We start from the raw sequence: 18,798 nt of genomic DNA on the forward strand, positions 1-18,798 counted from the left end.
ACTTGAACAGAACTCTGAGTGTGAAATGCAAAACAGACATAGTATTAGAATCAGCTTAGTGAAACCTCCATGTAATAAAATTATATATCTCACATGGACTAAATGTTCTTTCAAATATTTACCAAACATTTACAAAAAAAAAAAAAGAATCCAGGAAACTGCAATGTTTAAAGCAATTATATAGGCCACATTTTTTCTGACTGTGAGACATTAAATCCAAAAACAAATCAAGCCACCAGAAAGAAAACTAAAAAACTCTTCTAAAAAACTTGATTAAAAACGAATTAAGAATAAAATCAGATTTAGTTCAGGCAAATCCTTAACAAGGGGCATTAGCAAAGATGTTATCTGACACTAAAAAGAAGGCTTTCAACTCCCAGAAAACGGGGCAGAATAAAACAGTACAGTATCTCTGTGTTTTAGAGAATGAATCTGTTGAAAAATTTCTACATGCAAATACATTGTCTACACCTGTGAGAGAACAAGTTGCACAAAGAAATGATAATTCAGAACTCTATGAAATAATTTCCAGCACAAGAAGTCTTTGTGCCAACTCAAACAGTGAAAGAGAAATGTGGAAAATCACAGCTCAACTATACTCTGAAAGAACACGCTGTATCTAATACAGCCAGTGTCAAGAATCCTGATGAGGTGGAGAGCTCCAGGGAAAAAATGGATCAGAGATCGAGGTTTCCCAGCTAACCAGAAGCAGAACATTCCAATAAAAGCTTCTGTAAGCTGAAATGGCATAAAGGAAAGAAGCAGTCACCATTAATTTGAGACATTTTTTGAGCACTCCCAGACCCCAAAAATAACCTCTTTAAATTTAAGGTTCTTCTGATACCTTAGGACACATCTTGCTAATACACACACACACACACACACACACACACACACACACACACACACACACACAAATCAGGATCAAGCACAGATGCTCACAGAGTTTAAAGTGATGGCAGCTTGATGCTGAGATGCTCAGTGCAGTTCTCAGCGAGGGTGCTTGGTGGGGCCGCTCTCACCGCTCGGGTCACATGCTGCTGAAGACCTTTCATTTTCTGCCTTTTTTGGTAAAAATTAGTCCTCTTCCAATTTCTTTTGGTTAGCAAAAACATGTATGAATATAGGTCTTTTGTAAAAGCGAAGTGGTGTATCACAAATTTTTGAAAAGCCAGAGATACCCATATTCCAAGGCCAGGCTGATGAGTAACATATATGGCAAAGTGTTTATACAAGCCAAGAGCTTGAGAAGGTATGTGAGAATATATAAAGGAGTCAAACTCTATGGCTGCCATATGTGTGGAAAGATAGCCATGTAACCAGCTGAAAACTCATGTAATGAGTCATACAGGTGAGAAGCCATACCAAAGTGAATTATGTGATAAAGTCTGCACAAAAATGCTGGTTATTCATCCATAATCACAAGCATTCTGGTGAGAAAACCAGTATCAATATGATGTATGTGATTTACAATTTACAACTTCTTGTAATCTCAAAATTCATGCAGGGACACATAGCAGAAAGAAGCCAGCATAATGATCAATCCAGGTCATAGGAATACTGGAGGAAAGTCCTACATATGTCATATCCATGAACAGGCATTTGCTGTCTCTTGTTTTCCTGTCACACACACACGTAAGGAAACATACAGGAGAAAACCATAAATAGGTGGTTATCTGTAGAAGAACTTCAGCTCAACAGAAACTGCCGATCTCATCAATAAGAAAGGCTAGACTGAGGGGGATGATGGCAGAGTAGGAGGATCCTAAGCTCATCTCATCCCACGGACACCGTGAGGCAAACAGATACATCTATGCCACTAACTCTGAAAATGACCCGAAGACTGGTAGAACAGATCTTCCAGTTTAACTGCAGAGAAGAGGCCACATCAGCAAAACAGGAAGGCAGAGATGCAGCTGGGAACCAAATCCCAGGTAAGACTAACCACAGACAGGAGAAACACTGCAATCCCACAGAAACAGGACGATGAGACCTCACACCAGGCACCCCTGGCACTGGGGACCCACACGGGGAAGATGAATCCCTCGCTTTGAAAACCTGTTGGGTTTAATTTTGGGAGCTTTGAACACCAGTGGGCTCACCTCTAGGAGAGCAGAAAGGCAAAAAGAAATGGAGTCCCTGCCCTTCAAGAGTCAGAATAAATAACTCCATCCAAGACACAGCACATACAGCGGTTTGAAACTGCCTGGGGTACTTGTGAAGATTTTTTTTTTTTTTTTTAGATTTTATTTGACAGAGAGAGACACAGCGAAAGAGGGAACATAAGCAGGGGGAGTGGGAGAGGGAGAAGCAGGCTTCCCGCCGAGCATGGAGCCCGACACGGGGCTCGATCCCAGGACCCTGGGATTATGACCTGAGCCGAAGGCAGACGCGTAATGACTGAGCCACCCAGGCACCCCAGTACTTGTGAAGATTTATTGACTAATCTTAGAACATGTGCTAGAGGGGCAGGGATCTTCAGATGTCTTCGGGAAGAAAAAAGCTGGTGGGCACAATTTCTCCTCCACTCCCCCAGCCTAGATAGCTCTCCCATCTATCTTGCTAGCAGCACATGCCCTGCCCCAGGATTCCCCTGCAGACCCACCCATCCAACCCACCTGCCAGAGCAAATGTCCCCCCAAAGCAGCTCCTGCCCTGCCACACCCCACAGGCAGCCCCAGCAGGGACCAGTGCCACTCCAAAGTGACTCCTGCTCTGGGGAGAGGTGGGGATAACCCCACACACAAGTTTCAGCAATGTTGCCTCTTAGCTGGCTGCACAGGAAGCAAACCCTGACCTTGGGTGCACCTGCAGCAATGGTCCAGAGGCTAATTACAGACATCTCGGCTGACTGTCAGCCCTGCCCACCAAAGAGCTCACAGTGGCCCCAAACCTCTCAATGCAGAGACCAAACCCTGCCCCGTGGACCCAAAGCAGGCAAAGGAGCTCATTGTAGCTGGCTCAGCTAAAGATAACCCATGGCTCAGCTCCAATGGTAGTGTTTATGTAGCCCACAGAGTGAATACCTCTTGGAGCACCTAATTCTGGTGACCGGGAGGTGGGGTGGGTGGGTGGGGACTGTGCTAGAGGGTGCCACAGGACCTCCACTACATGAGGCCACTACTTTTAAGAAACCAACACTGAAACTAAAACAAAATAGAGAGAGGAATCTCTGCAAAATTAAAGAACAAGACAAAATCAGGAGAAGAGCTAAATGAAATGGAGATAAACCATATGCTCGATAAAATTCAGAGTAATGGTCATCAAGATACTCAGTGGACTTGAGAAAAGGGTGGGAGCCATCAGTGAGAACTTCAACCAGGAGAAAAAGTGTAAAAAAGAATCAGAGATGAAAAATTCAATAAATGAAATAAAAAAATACATTGAAAGCAATTAATAGTGACTTAGAGGATGCAGAAAAACAGATCAGCAATCTAGAAGACAGTCATGGAAATCAACCAAGCTAAAGAGTAAATGGGAAAAGAGGAATAAAAAATGGCAATAGGTTGAGTGAACTTGGCAACATCATCAAGTGTATTACATTTGCATTATAAAGGTCCCAGAAAGAGGAGAGTGAAGAGGGCAGAAAAGTTATTTGAAGAAAAAATAGCTGAAAACTTTACTGATCACTGGGGAAGGAAAAGCACAACCAGATCAAAGAAGCAGGGAGAGCCCTCAACAACATCAGTCCAAGGAGGACCACACCAAGACACATAATAATTAAAATGGCAAAAAGTAATGATAAAAAGAGAACTTTACAAGTAGTAAGAGAAAAGGAAAACTCAGTTACATACAAAGGAAATCCCATAAGGCTATAAGCTTTTTCAGCAAAAACTTTGCAGGCCAGAAGAGAGTCACAGGATGTATTCAAAGTGCTGGAACAACTAAGAATACTTTTCCCAACAAGGTTATCATCCCCAATTGAAGGAGAGATAAGAAGTTTCCCAGACAAACAAAAGTCGAAGGAATTTATCTCCACTAATCCAGCCTTACAAGAAATATTAAAGGAAATTCTTTAAGTGGAAAGAAAAGTCAGTAACAAGAAGAAAATTGTGAAAGGGAAGAATTTCACAGCTAAAAGCAAAGATGCAGTAAAAGTAGTAGATTAATCACTTATAAAGCTAATGTGGAGGATAAAACACCAAAATAGCAAAATCAATGATATCTACAAAATATAGTCAAGGAATACACAAAAGAAAAAGATATAAAATATGACATCATCTATATAAAATGAGGAGGGAGGAATAAAAATGTAGTGTTTATAGAACATGTTCAAACTTAAGCGACCACCAACTTAGTATAGGGTGCTATGCATATAAGATATATGTGAACAATCAAAAACCTGTAATACATACAAAAAAAGAGAAAGGAATCCAAACATAACAATAAAGAAAGCTATCAAACTACAAGGGAAGAGAGCAAGAGAAGAAAAAAACTAAAAGAAGAACTACAAAAACAACCAGAAAGGGGCACCTGGCTGGCTCAGTCAGTAGAGCATATGACTCTGGATCTTGGGGTCCTGAGTTCAAGCCCCACATTGGGCGTGGAGCTTGCTCTCTCTCTCTCTCTCTCACACACACACACACACACCAGAAAAAATTAACAAAATGGCAATCAGTAAAACCTATCAATAATTATTTAAGTGTACATTTTATTATTTATTTTTTTGAGACACAAAGAGAGCAAGTGAATGGGGGGGGGGGAAGAGGGAGAGAAAGAATCTTAGGCAGGCACCACTCCTGACACAGGGCTCCACCTCATGACCCTGAGATCATGACCTGAGCTGAAATCAAGAGCTGGGTGCTTAACTGACTGAGCCACCCACGCACCCCAATAATTTCTTTAAATGTAAAGGGACTAAATGCTCCAATAAAAAAACTGAATAGATAAAAAAACAAAACCCATGTACATGCTGTCTACAAGAGACTCACTACATACCTAAAGACACATAGACTGCAAATGCCAAGTTGGAAAACCATGTACCATACAAATGGAAGCGAAAAAAAAGTAGGGGTAACAATACTTACTTCAGATTAAAAAAAGGCTTTAAAACAAAGACTAGGGGTGGCTGGGTGGCTCAGTTGGATGAGCAGTGGACTCTTGCTTTCAGCTCAGGCCATGATCTCAGGGTTGTGAGATCGAGCCCCACACTGGGCTCCACGCTTAGTGGGGAGTCAGCTTCAGGATTCTCTCTCTCCATCTACCCCTCCCCCCGCTTGCCCTCTAATACTTTTTTTTTTTAAGAAAAGATTTTATTTATTTATTTGACAGAGAAAGAGAGAGAGAGAGTACAAGCAGGGGGAGCAGCAGAGGGAGAGGGAGAAGCAGACTCCCTGCTGAGCAGGGAGCCCGATGCAGGGCTCAATCCCAGGACCCCAGGATCATGACTTGAGCTGAAGGCAGATGCTTAACCAACTGAGCCACCCAGGCACCCCTAAAATAAATAATCTTTTAAAAAAATAAAACAAAGACTAATAACAGAAAAAAGAAGGGCATTATGTAATGACAGAAATATTAATCCATATACCCAACACAGGAGCACTTATAAACATAAAGCAACTTTTAACAGACATAAAAGGACAAAGTGAAATTAATAGAGTAACAGTAGGGTTCTTTAGTACCCCACTTACATCAATGGATAGATCATCCCAACAGAACATCAAGGAAACAGTGGCTTTGAATGACACATTAGACCAGATGGGTCTAACAGAAATATACAGATATTCCATCCTAAAATAACAGAATACACATTTTTTTTTCAAGGGCACATAGAACATTCTCCAGGGTGGATGTTAGGACACAAAACAAGACTCAATAAATTTAATAAGCCTGCAATTATATCAAGCATCTTTTGCAACCACAACAGTCTTAAACTAGAAATCAATTACAGTGACAATCAATTTCTACAGTATGAAACTGGAAATCAACTCTGGAGAAAAACACAAATCATGCAAGCTGAACAACATGCTGCTCAACAACAAATGGGCCAAACATGAAATCAAAAAGGAAATTTAAAAAATACACGAAGACAAATGATAATGAAAACACAACGGTCCAAAATCTGTGGGATTCAGCAAAAGCTGTTCTAAGAGGAAGTTTTATAGCAATACAGGTCTACCTTAAGGAACAAGAAGAATCTCAAACAACCTAACCTTACACCTAAAGGACCTGGAAAAAGAAGAACTAATAAAACCCAGAGCTAGTATAAGGAAGGTAATAATAAAAATTGAGTGGAAGTAAATGGAGTACAGACTCAAAAACAAAAGAAAAGATCAATGAAGCCAAGAGCTGTGTCTTTGAATGGATCAACAACGGATAAACCTTTAGCTAGGCTCATCAAGGAAAAAAGAGGACTGAAATCAGAAGTAAAGGTGAAGAAATAATGGACACCAAGAAATACAAAGGACTGTAAGAGAATGTTATGAAAAATTTTATGCCATCAAATGGGACAACCTAGAAGAAATGGATAAATTCCTAGATACACACTATCTTTCAAAAGTGAATCGGGGAGAAATAGACAATTTGAACAGACCAGTTACTAGTAATGAAATTCAATCAGCAATCCAAACACTCCCAACAAATGAAAGCTCAGGACCAGATGGCCTCACAGGTGAATTCTAGCAAACACGTAAAAAAGAATACCTGTTCTTTTCAAACTATTCCAAAAAATAAAAGAGGAAGGAAAACTTCCATATTCACTCTACAAGGCCATCATTACTCTGATACTGAAACCAGAGACATTACAAAAACGAAAACTACAGACCAGTATCTCAGGTAAATGCAGATGCAAAAATCCTCAATGAGGTATTAGCAAACTTGATTCAACAATACATTAAAAAATCATTCACCAAGATTGGGTAGGATTGATTCCAGGGATACGAAGGTGGTTCAAAATCTATACATCAATGAATGTGATACATCACATTAACAAGAGGAAAGATAAATGGCATATAACCAATCTCAACAGATGCAGAAAAAGCGTTTGACAAAATACAACATGTTTTCATGACAAAAACTCTCAAGAAAATGGGTTTAGAGAGAACATGCCTTAATATGATAAAGTCCATATTGGAATTGTTGTTTATAATGGGCATGTAATAATTTCATAATCACAACGTCAAGAAGTCTAAGGAAGAATAAAGAAGTGATGCAAGATGGGAATATCTTGATATAAAATCTGTGAGACACAATTACATGCTCTACACAGAGAATCAAGAAAATTGTACTTTTCCTAACCTGCCAAGTCTTGTCGATTTTATTTATTTTTTAAAACATGATGAAGAAGTTATTTGGAGACCAAAAACTTAGAATCTCTGATGTTGTATCTAAAACATTTTAATTTTAGAAGGAGAATTTGCACCAAGGAGTAAAAAAAATTCTTTAAGGACTAAAAATTTAATAAATAAATCTGTCTTCCTATCCCATCAATATGCTAGTTTCCAAGAGCAAATATGAATTAGTCTTAGGATCAATGTTTTGGTACAAAGAACACCAGTTTAACTTCCAAGAGCCACAATGGATGAAGCACTATATTCAGTCCTCCATTTGTATTCATTCTCTAAAATAACCATATTCCTCTAATTATAAGCACACACGCTGTGTGTGTGTGTGTGTGTGTGTGTGTGTGTGTGTGTAGTGCCACACAAATTCTTATGACAGTGTTTTGTATTTGTTTTAGCAGAGAGAAGTGCCTGGAGCATTAATGGTTAAGGATTCTGTTTGTGGAGGTAAACTACCTACTTGCTGTGTGATCTTCTACAAATTGCTTTATTTCATTCAAACTCAATCACCTCCTCTATGAAATGTGGATGTTAACAGCACTCGACCTTGTGGGGTTGTTGTGAAGATTAAATGAATTACTCTATTTGAGGCACATAGAAGAGTTCCTAGTATAATCTAAATGCTCAAAAGCTGTTAGCTATTATTAATATTATGTTATTTTTACTTTTAAAAATTATTAACACTGGGGTGCCTGGATGGCTCAGTCATTAAGTGTCTGCCTTCGGCTCAGGTCATGATCCCACAGTCCTGGGATCGAGCCCCGCATTGGGCTCTCTGCTCAGCGGAGAGTCTGCTTCTCCCTCTCCCACTCCCCCTGCTTGTGTTCCCTCTCTCGCTGTGTCTCTGTCAAATAAATAAATAAAATCTTTAAAAAAATAAAAATTACTAACATTGCAAAACATAGGAAGCAAACTTTCGTAACTGAAGGGAGAAATAGTTCTGTAAACGGTTGAAGACTTCAATATAACACTTTAAGTTATGGATAAAACATCTGGACAGAAAATCAATAAAGAAACAGAGAACTGGAACAACACTATAAATCATCTATACTTAACAGACACAAAGAACACTCCATCCAACCACGCTGGAAAACACAGTCTTCACAAGTGCACACAGAACCTTCTCCCGGAGAGATGTTAGGCCAAACAGGTCTCAATAAATTTTAAAAGATTGAAATCCTACAAAACATCTTCTCCAACCATTAGGGAATAAAATTAGAAATCACCTTAAAAAATGGAAAACTGGGAAATTCACAGGTATGTGGAATTGAAACAACACACTCTTAAACAACCAGTGCATCAAAGAAGAAATTGCGAAGGAAAATAGAAAATACTTAGAGTTAAAAAAAAAATACAACTACCAAAGCTTTTGGGATGTAGTGAGGGCAGTACTTAGAGGCAAAGTTCTAAGTATAAATGCCTGTGTTAAAAATAAAAAAACCCACAAAGATCTCAAATCAGTAACCTAAATTTATACTTTGAGGAACTAGAAAAAGAAGAGCAGACTAAACTAAGAGCTAGAAGAGGGAAGGAAATAGTAAAGACTAGAGCAGGGAGAAATAAAATAGAGAGAAAATAAGAGAACCCATGAAACCAAAATTTGGCTCTTTGGAAAGAAAAGAACCTTTAGGTATAATGACAAAGGGAAAAAAAAGAGATAAAAGTACCTAAAAGAAGAACTCAAAGATGACACAAACAAATGAAAAGATACTCAACACTCATGGGCTGCAAGCATCAGTATCATTAAAATGTTCGGATATTCTTGGGAAAACGCTACCCAAAGAATTGAAAAGAGACTCAAACAGTTACCTGCACACCAATGTTCACTGCAGCATTATTCACAGAGGCCAAAAGATGGCAACAACCCAAGTGTTCAGTGGCAGAGGAAGAGATAAATAAAATGTGGTCTATACATACAATGGACACTTCTGCCATTAAAAAAAAAAAAAGGAATCAAGTTCTGATACCTGCTGCAACACTGATGAATCTTGAAAACATTATGCTAATTGAAAGAAGCCCAACAAAAGGACAAATATTGTATGGTCCCACTTACATAAAATATCTAGAATAGGCCAATTAATAGAGACAGAAGGTAGATTACAGGTTACAGGGGCCTAGGAGAAAGGGGGAAATGGGAACTATTGCTTAATAATTGCACAGTCTCTGTTGTTTATTATTATTATTACTATTATTATTATTATTATTTTAAGTAGGCTCCATGCCCAACATGGGGCTTGAATTCACGACCCTGAGATCAAGAGTCACATGCTCTACCGACTGAGCCAGGCAGGCGCCCCCCAGAGTCTTTGTTTCAAGTGATGAAAAGTTTTGGAAACAGTGGTGACTGGTGCACAGCACTGTCAACGTGATTAATGCCACTTAATTGTACACTTAAAAATGGTTAAGGCACATTTTGTTATATCTATTTTATCACGCTAAGAAAGTGAAAAAAATTAAACTTATGGGACATCTGTTTAAAAAATGCAAATAATCACGTCCCAACCTCAGGAATTCTGACAGAGTAGATCTCAAGAGGGGCCCAGAATATTCATTTTAGTAAGTAAGTCACTCTTCGTCCCAAGTGATTCTGATACAGGGAGCCCTAAGATCTCACACTGAAAACCACTAGTATTGTTCCTCGGTTGTAAATAACACGTGGGCCTCTTCCTCCAGGGGATTCATGCCTTCAGCTCCTACATCTCAACTTCTTATTTGAATCTTAGAAGGAAAACAAACTTTTTTATTTTTATAAAAGATAATAATTTCTTAACACTCTATCAAGTTCCGTTTGTTCAAAACAGTAGAGAGTGGCAAGGAACGGTCTTTTGAGGCCCTTTTCCACTTCCCAGAGATCACCACTGTGACCCTATGATGTGCACTCTCCAGAAGAGAAAAGGCGGCTTCTCCGAGTCTTTAATGTGCTAATTTGCACCAGGACTTTGCAAAAGGTGGGGATGCAGGGATCTCTAAACACTTGGGAGCATGAGTCCTATTTCTCCCTGATAAGTATCTGCAGAATCAATGTTCCATGAATTACTCTCCGGGCCACGCTGAACCACGTAACATACACACATATGGAATTTCCAACTACATAGAGATTACTTCTGTCCCAGATCTTGTCAAATAGCACTTGGCATCTTTTCAATCCCTTCTCTGTTCCTTCTATTACAATAACTTGAAAATTTTATTTCACAGATAGCTTTCCATTAAGGCACTGGATGCAATTCAACTTTAGTCAATTCATGTAAGATTTGGATGGCTGAGAAGAGAAAAATCTTGCAGGGTGGTGGCTGATAGTTTCTAACATTTGCGAATTCTTGCAGTGGCCATGTTCTACCCATCACCATTTATATACCAGCTGTATGGGGAGAAGGTATGAAATCCAGATGCTTATTTCAAAGTGTGCTGGCCTTTCCTAATTTCTGGATCTCAGTTAATCTGGAAGATTATGGCAGACACCCCAGACTTCTACTCCTCCGGCCCTTCCAATGATGGTGTGAGCATCTCATTCCCTATACAAAATAACTTTGTTGGCCTAACTCCAGTGGTTGCCATTTCCAGCAGCACTGGTACAATTTGTCAAATACCCATTTCAGATGATTTCAACTTTTATTATCTAGTATTTCTGTCTTTCCTGGCAAATTCAAGTTATTATGTCTAGCAATAAATATTTCAGGTGATACTTTTCAAATTGCTAAGAAAAGCAAAATATATCTATAATCAAGCTTTGGTATAGTCCAAAATCAGTTGATATCGTGATTTCTTTACATCATGAAAATATTTCCTCTGTCCTTTAAAACTATTTTTGTCCTGATCCAGATGATGTCCCAAGTCCCAGCCAGATAAGTTGGCATACCACCACCCATAAAATGCTGAAATCAGCTCAGTGAAAATCCCCACTGTAAAGCATAGTTCTTTAAAATATGGTTGGGGGGCACCTGGCTGGCTCAGCGGGTAGGACGTGTGACTCTCAAGCTCAGGGTCCAGAGTTCAAACCCTATGTTGGGCATGGAGCCTACTTAAAAAAATAAGAAAATATGGTTGGAATTACATCTAACCTTGTCTGTTACATCAAAAGGTAAAGCAAATGATGGGTTCTAAATTGGCAAGCTTTTTTCTGCGAATTATTAGGTTTTTCTTCCTCCCCTTGAAAAATAAACGCACAGATAATACCAACATGTTTAAAGCTTCTGTCATAGGGGTGCCGGGGTGGTTCAGACCTTCGGCTCAGGTCATGATCCCAGGATCCTGGGATCGAGTCCACGTGCATCTAAAGTAGACCATGTTTCTGATTCAGGGCGAACTGTTAGCCTCATGGAAATAAGTAAGTAGAAAAACCACTAATTAAAAAATTAACCTGACATTTGCCTGGGCTTTCTTAGAGATAGAAAGAATCCCCTAGGATTAACAGTGATCCAATCAATTTGGAGTATGTTGAAGTTCCCACATCCTTCTGAAGAAGATATAGTAACACATGCTAATACTAAAGAGATTGACGATTGTCCTCCTAAAGTATCTATCGTTCAATAAATATGTCCCACATCAGGCTCCCTGCTCAGCGGGGAGCCTGCGTCTCCCTCCCCCTCCGCTGCTCCCCCTGCTTATGCACTCTCTCTCAAATAAAGAAGTGAAATCTTGGGGGAAAAAAAAAAAAGCTTCCATCATAGAAAACATTCTATTTAAAAATGAAAATATGCTTCCCTAGGATCAGGTGTACAATCAAATTAGTGATGTCAGTCTTGGCCTTGATGGTTCTCAACTTCTCTTTGACTTTGCTGGTCTCTATCACTAAGGTCTCAGCATGCCTACAAGGCAAATTTAAGATGTCTCCAGGATAAATTATGAACTTAAAGTAAGACACTGGAAACCTTAGCTCTTTTCATCCATCCATGTGGATGGGCTGCTTTGCCAAAATATTTATATATACTTCAATTAAGCAGATATCAAGTAGTGAATATAATGATTATTTATATCAAAATACTAATCTGTAGGAGTATCATTAGGTTTTCAACTGCCACATCATTTCTTAGAATAGCACAATTTATTCTACAGAATTGAATGTCTTATGATGTGACTTAAGGATTGTCACATTAATTATAGGCAACTGAATATAGAAGACATTCAACTAAAATTTTGAGGATATATGAACTTAGAAAGAATCAAAGGTTGCTCGACTAATAATTATACACTTTGTTAAATTTAAAACAGATGAAGCTTTAGCAAAACATGTTCTAACTACAGAAGGATTCCCCTGCACAAAAGAATTACCACCTTGTATATGATTAAAGGTTATCTGTCTTAAAAGAGCAGGCCAGGACTCTTGTTCTACACAATCTTCTTCAGTAGAATCAGAAGTCATTATCCCAAAGACACAATTATTTGAACAGCTGGTTTGCTTTACTACAAATCGTGACTGAACTTAATACCATTATCAATATAAAATGTTATTGTGGCATTAAACTACAGTTACATAGGACAGGCCCATTGTGGGGAGAAGTTGGGTGAGGGGACCCTACAGGATTTCACGGGACTCTATGTACTATTTTGCTACTTCCTGTGACTCTACAGTTATCCAAAATAAGAGCATTTAAAAAATGGCCCCAGGGGCGCCTGGGTGGCTTAGTCGTTAAGCGTTTGCCTTTGGCTCAGGTCGCGATCCCGGGGTCCTGGGATCGAACCCCGCATCGGGCTCCCTGCTTGGGGGGAAGCCTGCTTCCCCCTCTCCCACTCCCCCTGCTTGTGTTCCCTCTCTTGCTGTGTCTCTCTGTCAAATAAAGAAATAAAATCTTTAAAAAAATAAAAAATAAAAAAATAAAAAATGGTCCCAATGGTTTGCAAAGTACATCAGTTTATCTTAGGTACCCAGACCGTAACCCTGCTCTCCAAAGTGATTCACTGAATGCTACAGACTGGATCTTCAAGTTTTCACAATGTGGCTACAAACCCTCATTTTGAAAAGAATGCTCTGTAATGCTGACTTTCGAAAATCTGAATTAGACCCAAGTGAACTTCATGTTTTTGTTTTTGTTTTTAAAGATTTTATTTATTTATTTGACAGAGAGAGAGAGAGACAGCGAGAGAGGGAACACAAGCAGGGGGAGTGGGAGAGGGAGAAGCCGGCTTCCCACAGAACAGGGAGCCTGATGCGGGGCTCCATCCCAGGACCCTGAGATCAAGACCTGAGCTGAAGGCAGATGCTTAACCGACTGAGCCACTCAGGTGCCCCAAAAACAGTTTACTTCTTTAAAAAATTATGGCATTAAAATCTGCATGTATTTGTGCTGGTGGGGATGTGAATCTCTGTCACAGCCTCATTTCAAACTAAAGCCTGTAGTAATCACAACAGGATGGTACTGGCATAAATACAGACACACAGATCAACGTAACTGAACAGAGCACCCAGAAATTAACCCATGCAGATGTGGTCAATTAACACATGACAAGTGAGCCAATAATCAACAATGGGAAAAGGACAATCTCTTTAATAAATGGTATTGGGAAAACTGGACAGCTACATGCAAAAGAATGAAACTGGACCACCATCTTACACCATACACAAAAATTAACTGACAATGAATCAAAGACATGAATGTAAGATCTTTAACCATAAAACTACTAGATGAAAATAGGGGTAAACTCCTTAACATTTGTCTTGGTGAGGATTTTTTGGATCTGACACCAAAAGCAGAGGTAACAACAACAAAAAATAAAACACGTGGGATTACATTAGAAAAGGGAACCATTGAGCCACCTGGGTGGCTCAGTCAGCTAAGCATCTGACTCTTGATTTTGGCTCAGGTCATAATCTCAGGGTCCTGAGATCAAGCCCCATGTTGGGGCCCCACAGTGGGTGTGGAGCCTGCTTAAAATTCTCTCCGTCTCCCTTCCACGCCCCTCCCCCATCTCAAAAAAAGGGGGGAACCATCAACAAAATGAAAAGGCAACTTACTGAATGGAAGAAGACATTTGTAAATCATATATTTGATAAGTGGTTAATAACCAAAATATATAAAGAATTCCTACAACTCAACAGCAAATAAACAATCCAACTTAAAAATGGGCAGAAGATCTGAAGAGGTGTTTTACCAAAAAGTACATACAAATGACCTCAGTACATGAAAAGATGCTCACCATCACTTATTATCAGGCAAATGCAAATCAAAACGACAAGGAGACATCACCTTACACGTGTCGGAATGGTTAGACTCAAAAAGACAAGAAATAGCAAGTGTTGGCAAGGATGTGGAGAAAAGGGAGCCCTTGTGTGCTGTTGGTGGGAATGTAAATGGGTATAAGCACTGTGGACAACAGTATGGAGCTTGCTCAAAAGTTACTAAGATAGAACTACCATATATGTTTCAGCAACTCCTCTTCTGGGCACTTATACCCAGAAAATGAAAACACTAATTCTAAGAGCTATCTACATCTGCATGTTCATTGCAGCATTATTTACAAGAGCCAAGACATGGAAATAATCTTAGCATCCATCAACAGATGGATAAGGAAAATGTGATGTATATGTACAATGAAATATTATTCGGCCATAAAAAAGGAGGAAATCTTCCCATTTGTAACAGCATATATGAACCTTGAACGCGTCAGAGAAAGACAAATACTATATGATCTCATTTGTATGTGGAATCATAAAAAAAAAAAAAAGCTCACATACAGAGATCCTATTGGTGGTTGTCCCAGGGGAGGGGAGCAAATGGGTGAGGGCAGGGAAAGGGTACAAATTCCCACTTATAAAGTAAGTCACGAGGATGTCATGTACAGAATGGTGAGTACAGTTAACACTGTGTTGCATGTTTGAATGTTGCTAAAAGTAGATCTTAGTAACAGTCCTCACAAGAAAAAAACAACTCTGTAATTACATATGCTGACGAATGTTCACTAGGCTTACTATAGTGATTATTTCACAAGGTATACAAATATCGAATCATTATGTTATATACCTGAAATATAATGTATGTCAGTTACACCTCAAGAAAAACATCACATGTATTTGTGCTGTTGGAGACACAAATATTTGTTTGTTCGTAGAGAAATATAGGCTTGATCTCTGTCTGCTTAGATATCTGCCTTTTTCCCAGAATCATTGTGTGTGCCCTGATAAAAATTCTTATAGACCATGCCTTACTTCCCCAATCAGAAAGTATTTCTTCCATATGGTTGCATACACTCCCTCTCAGGGCAGTGAAATCAAATGAACAAAGCAATGTGTATGGCAGGTGCCAAGCATGTGCTTGTGTGGATCTCAAATGCTAGCCTCATTGAAAACGTGTCTAATTCTTAGGGTCTTTTGAACTGTTTCACCCCCCAAAAAGTTTAGAATTCTAAACCATGGCTGAAGTCTATGGTTTTCAAAAACAGTCTAAAAATGATTCTAATTGTTTACAGAAGGAGGATTGGGGAAACTCTGGCAGCAGATGACTTCACAATTGTGTGAAGTTAAGACTATCCAATGGACTGCTTTTTCATGTTCCTAAGTTCAAGCTAACTCTCACATATGGGTATTTTGACAAAAGCATCTGATGATTTCATTTCTGATCTCTAAATCTCCTCTGAGGGAGCCCCATATCTCACCCCCAGCAATGGGATGGGACTGGCTCGTCTGTGCTCTAGAAACTTGATGAGAGTCAGTTTTTGCCCCATCTGCTTTGAGCAGATGACCTTTGTCCTTGGTGTGGTCTGTAAGGATGTTGGCCTGGAGCATGATACCTAATGACTGGGTCTCCTAAGATTGCTGCGCTTACGGAATTTCAGTTGTTGGATGGATTGTTTTATTCTTTTTATTGGCTTTTGAGACCAATGTGGACAACAGAGATTTATTCCCCAGTCTTCGAAGGCACAGTGCTGTTCTACAGGATCGCCCCAGGCTGCATGAGTCAGAATTTATGGCTGGGGGAACAAAGCAGTCAGCATTTTAACAAAGCCCCATAGGTAGTTCTGATTTCCAGCCAACGGTTAGAACCACTAGACTAGGCTAGCCCGTTCACTTTAAAATGTCCGAGCACGAGGATTTGGTCCTCCTGACACATCACCTCTTTCAGTTAAAGACCTGCCATCTAGTGAAGTGCCGGCGATCCTGTGTGCATAAAGCAACTGCCTCAATAATGTGGCTGTGCCAACTGTGTGGGAGTGGGGCTTATTCCTCGTGAGACTTTTAAGTGTATCTTCATTGGAACTGAGTCATAGATGTGGTTGAATCCCATGCTCATCAAAATGTATTTGGTCTGAAGTACCCTTACATTATTAACTCTTTTCCAACTCAGACAAATTTTGTGTTTTTGGCACAAGAAAAATTCCAATGAAGAGTATTCCCTCTTTCTCCCCTTCGCCTTATGTATACACGCACACACACACACGCATGCTTTTTAATTTTAGCCTCAGAATTCTGACTGACTTTTTGCTTACCAGTTATTGGGGCTGCTATACACACACTATCTTTGGGCAATGAACAAGCTTTCCATGTGGAAGAGTTTAGGTTTTCCCTCTCTTATAAGAAAACATAACTGAGTGTTTTGGCTAACTTGGGGCTGGGACTTCAGTCTTCTGGTAGGTAGATTTAAGCAACTTTTTTTTTTTTTGAAGATTTATTTACTTGAGAGGGAGCACACGTGAGAGCAGGGGAGAGGGGCAGAGAGAGTCTTAAGCACACTCCATGCTGAGCATGGAGCCCAGTGTGGGGCTTGATGTCATGACCCTGAGATCAGGGCCTGAGCCAGAACCAAGAGTCGGACGCCTCATGGACTGTGCCACCCAGGCGCCCCTATGCAACATCTCTTTACTCCCTAATTTCATCCCCTGAAGTATATACCACAGAGGGAGCAACTTCGGACTAAAGAAAAACTCAACTCGTGTCCCCAGAGGTGTTTTATATACACATATACACGGTGCACATTGCCTGGCAAATGAGAGATGTTTAATGAAGACCTGGTTGAATCAATGTCTACTATACTTGAGTTAACGAGTGTAGTGGGTTAACAAGTGTTAATGGGAGTGGCGGCAGGGTGCTGACAAAAATATTTTGTGAATGCACATTAAGACCACTGAGAGAGGTTTTGTCCTAAGGGAAACAGAAGCTTGGTATACCAAGCCAGCTGCAGGTGGCTACTGGCTGCCAGAAACTCATTGAAGTGGACCATGAACACAAACTTTGTACCTTTTATGAGAAGCGTATGGCTACGGAAGTTGCTGCTGATGCTCTGGGTGAAGAAGGAAAGGGTTATGTGGTCCGAATCAGTGGTGGCAATGACAAAGAAGCCTTCCCCATGAAGCAGGGTGTCTTGACCCATGGCCGTGTCCACCTGCTGCTGATTAAGGGACATTCCTGCTATAGACCAAGGAGGACGGGAGAGAGAAAGTGCAAATCTCTTCGGGGTTGCACTGTGGATGCCAATCTCAGTGTTCTCAACTTTGTCATTGCAAAAAAAAGGGAGAGGGATATTCCTGGACTCACTGTGCTTCGTCATCTGGGGCCCAAAAGAGCCAGCAGAATCCGCAAACTTTTCATCTCTCTAAAGAAGATCATGTCCGCCAGTATGTTGTGAGAAAGCCCCTAAACAAAGAAGGTAAGAAACCTAGAACCAAAGCACCTACAATTCAGCATCTTGTCACTCTACGTGTCCTCCAGCACGAATGTCGGCGTATTGCTTTGAAGAAGCAGCGCACTCAGAAAAATAAGGAAGACGCTGCAGAATATACTAAACTTTTGGCGAAGAGAATGAAGGAGGCCAAAGAGAAACGCCAGGAACAGACTGCCAAGAGACAGAGGCTGTCCTCTCTGAGAGCTTCTACCTCCAAGTCTGAGTCCAGTCAAAAATGAGATTTTCTAAGAGTGACAAATAATATCAGACATCAAAAAAAAAAAAAAAAAAAAAAAAAAAAGACCACGGAGAGAGATTTTGTCCTAAGGGAAACAGAAGCTTGGTATACCAAGCCAGCTCCAAGTGAGGGTTGAAAGGAAGTGATGGTTTTGACCCCCGATGGGAGTTCCATGGCTGTGATGACACAGCTGGACAGCACGCCTGGCCTAAGCCACCAAGGAGGTGGGCGGCGCCCTTGGAACCCAGGCCGTCTGCATGAACGGAACCACCCGCAGTGTTTATCAGCTGCCAGCACCCTTGTAGAGGATCACTTCTTCACTGAGAAAAACACCGAGGGAAAGAGTGTCCTGTGCCTCTTTGTTTTCTTTCTGGAGCATAAATGGCGGGAGAAATTTTTAAGTTATCAGAAATGGACATGAAGACACAGCTGAGAACTTGAGCTCCAGTGGCCGTTCAGCAGTGGGCTCTCTGCTTCCCTCGCCCTGACAGCCTCCTCTGTCACAAGTGGACACTTGTGAAGGGTAGGGAGGGTTCCCAAAAACATGTGGTCTGGTAGAGCCTCCTAAGCATCCCACAGGACTCATTTTCTACCTCTTCGGTAGTTCTACAACCCCTTGAGTTCAAGTTTATGGCAAAAAGGTCTATGGCTGGTGTGCCTGGGTGGCTCAGTCGTTAAGCGTTTGCCTTCG

The 18,798-nt window shown here is 40.3% G+C and overlaps 1 pseudogene; it reads left to right on the forward strand.

Moving 5' to 3' along the window:
* The first annotated feature begins 1,831 nt into the window (after nt 1-1,831).
* Nucleotides 1,832-18,108, forward strand: LOC113930343 (annotated as a pseudogene).
* Nucleotides 18,109-18,798: the final 690 nt, after the last annotated feature.

Source organism: Zalophus californianus, chromosome X (genome assembly GCF_009762305.2).
Source record: "Zalophus californianus isolate mZalCal1 chromosome X, mZalCal1.pri.v2, whole genome shotgun sequence".
NCBI classification, from domain to species: Eukaryota; Metazoa; Chordata; class Mammalia; order Carnivora; family Otariidae; genus Zalophus; species Zalophus californianus.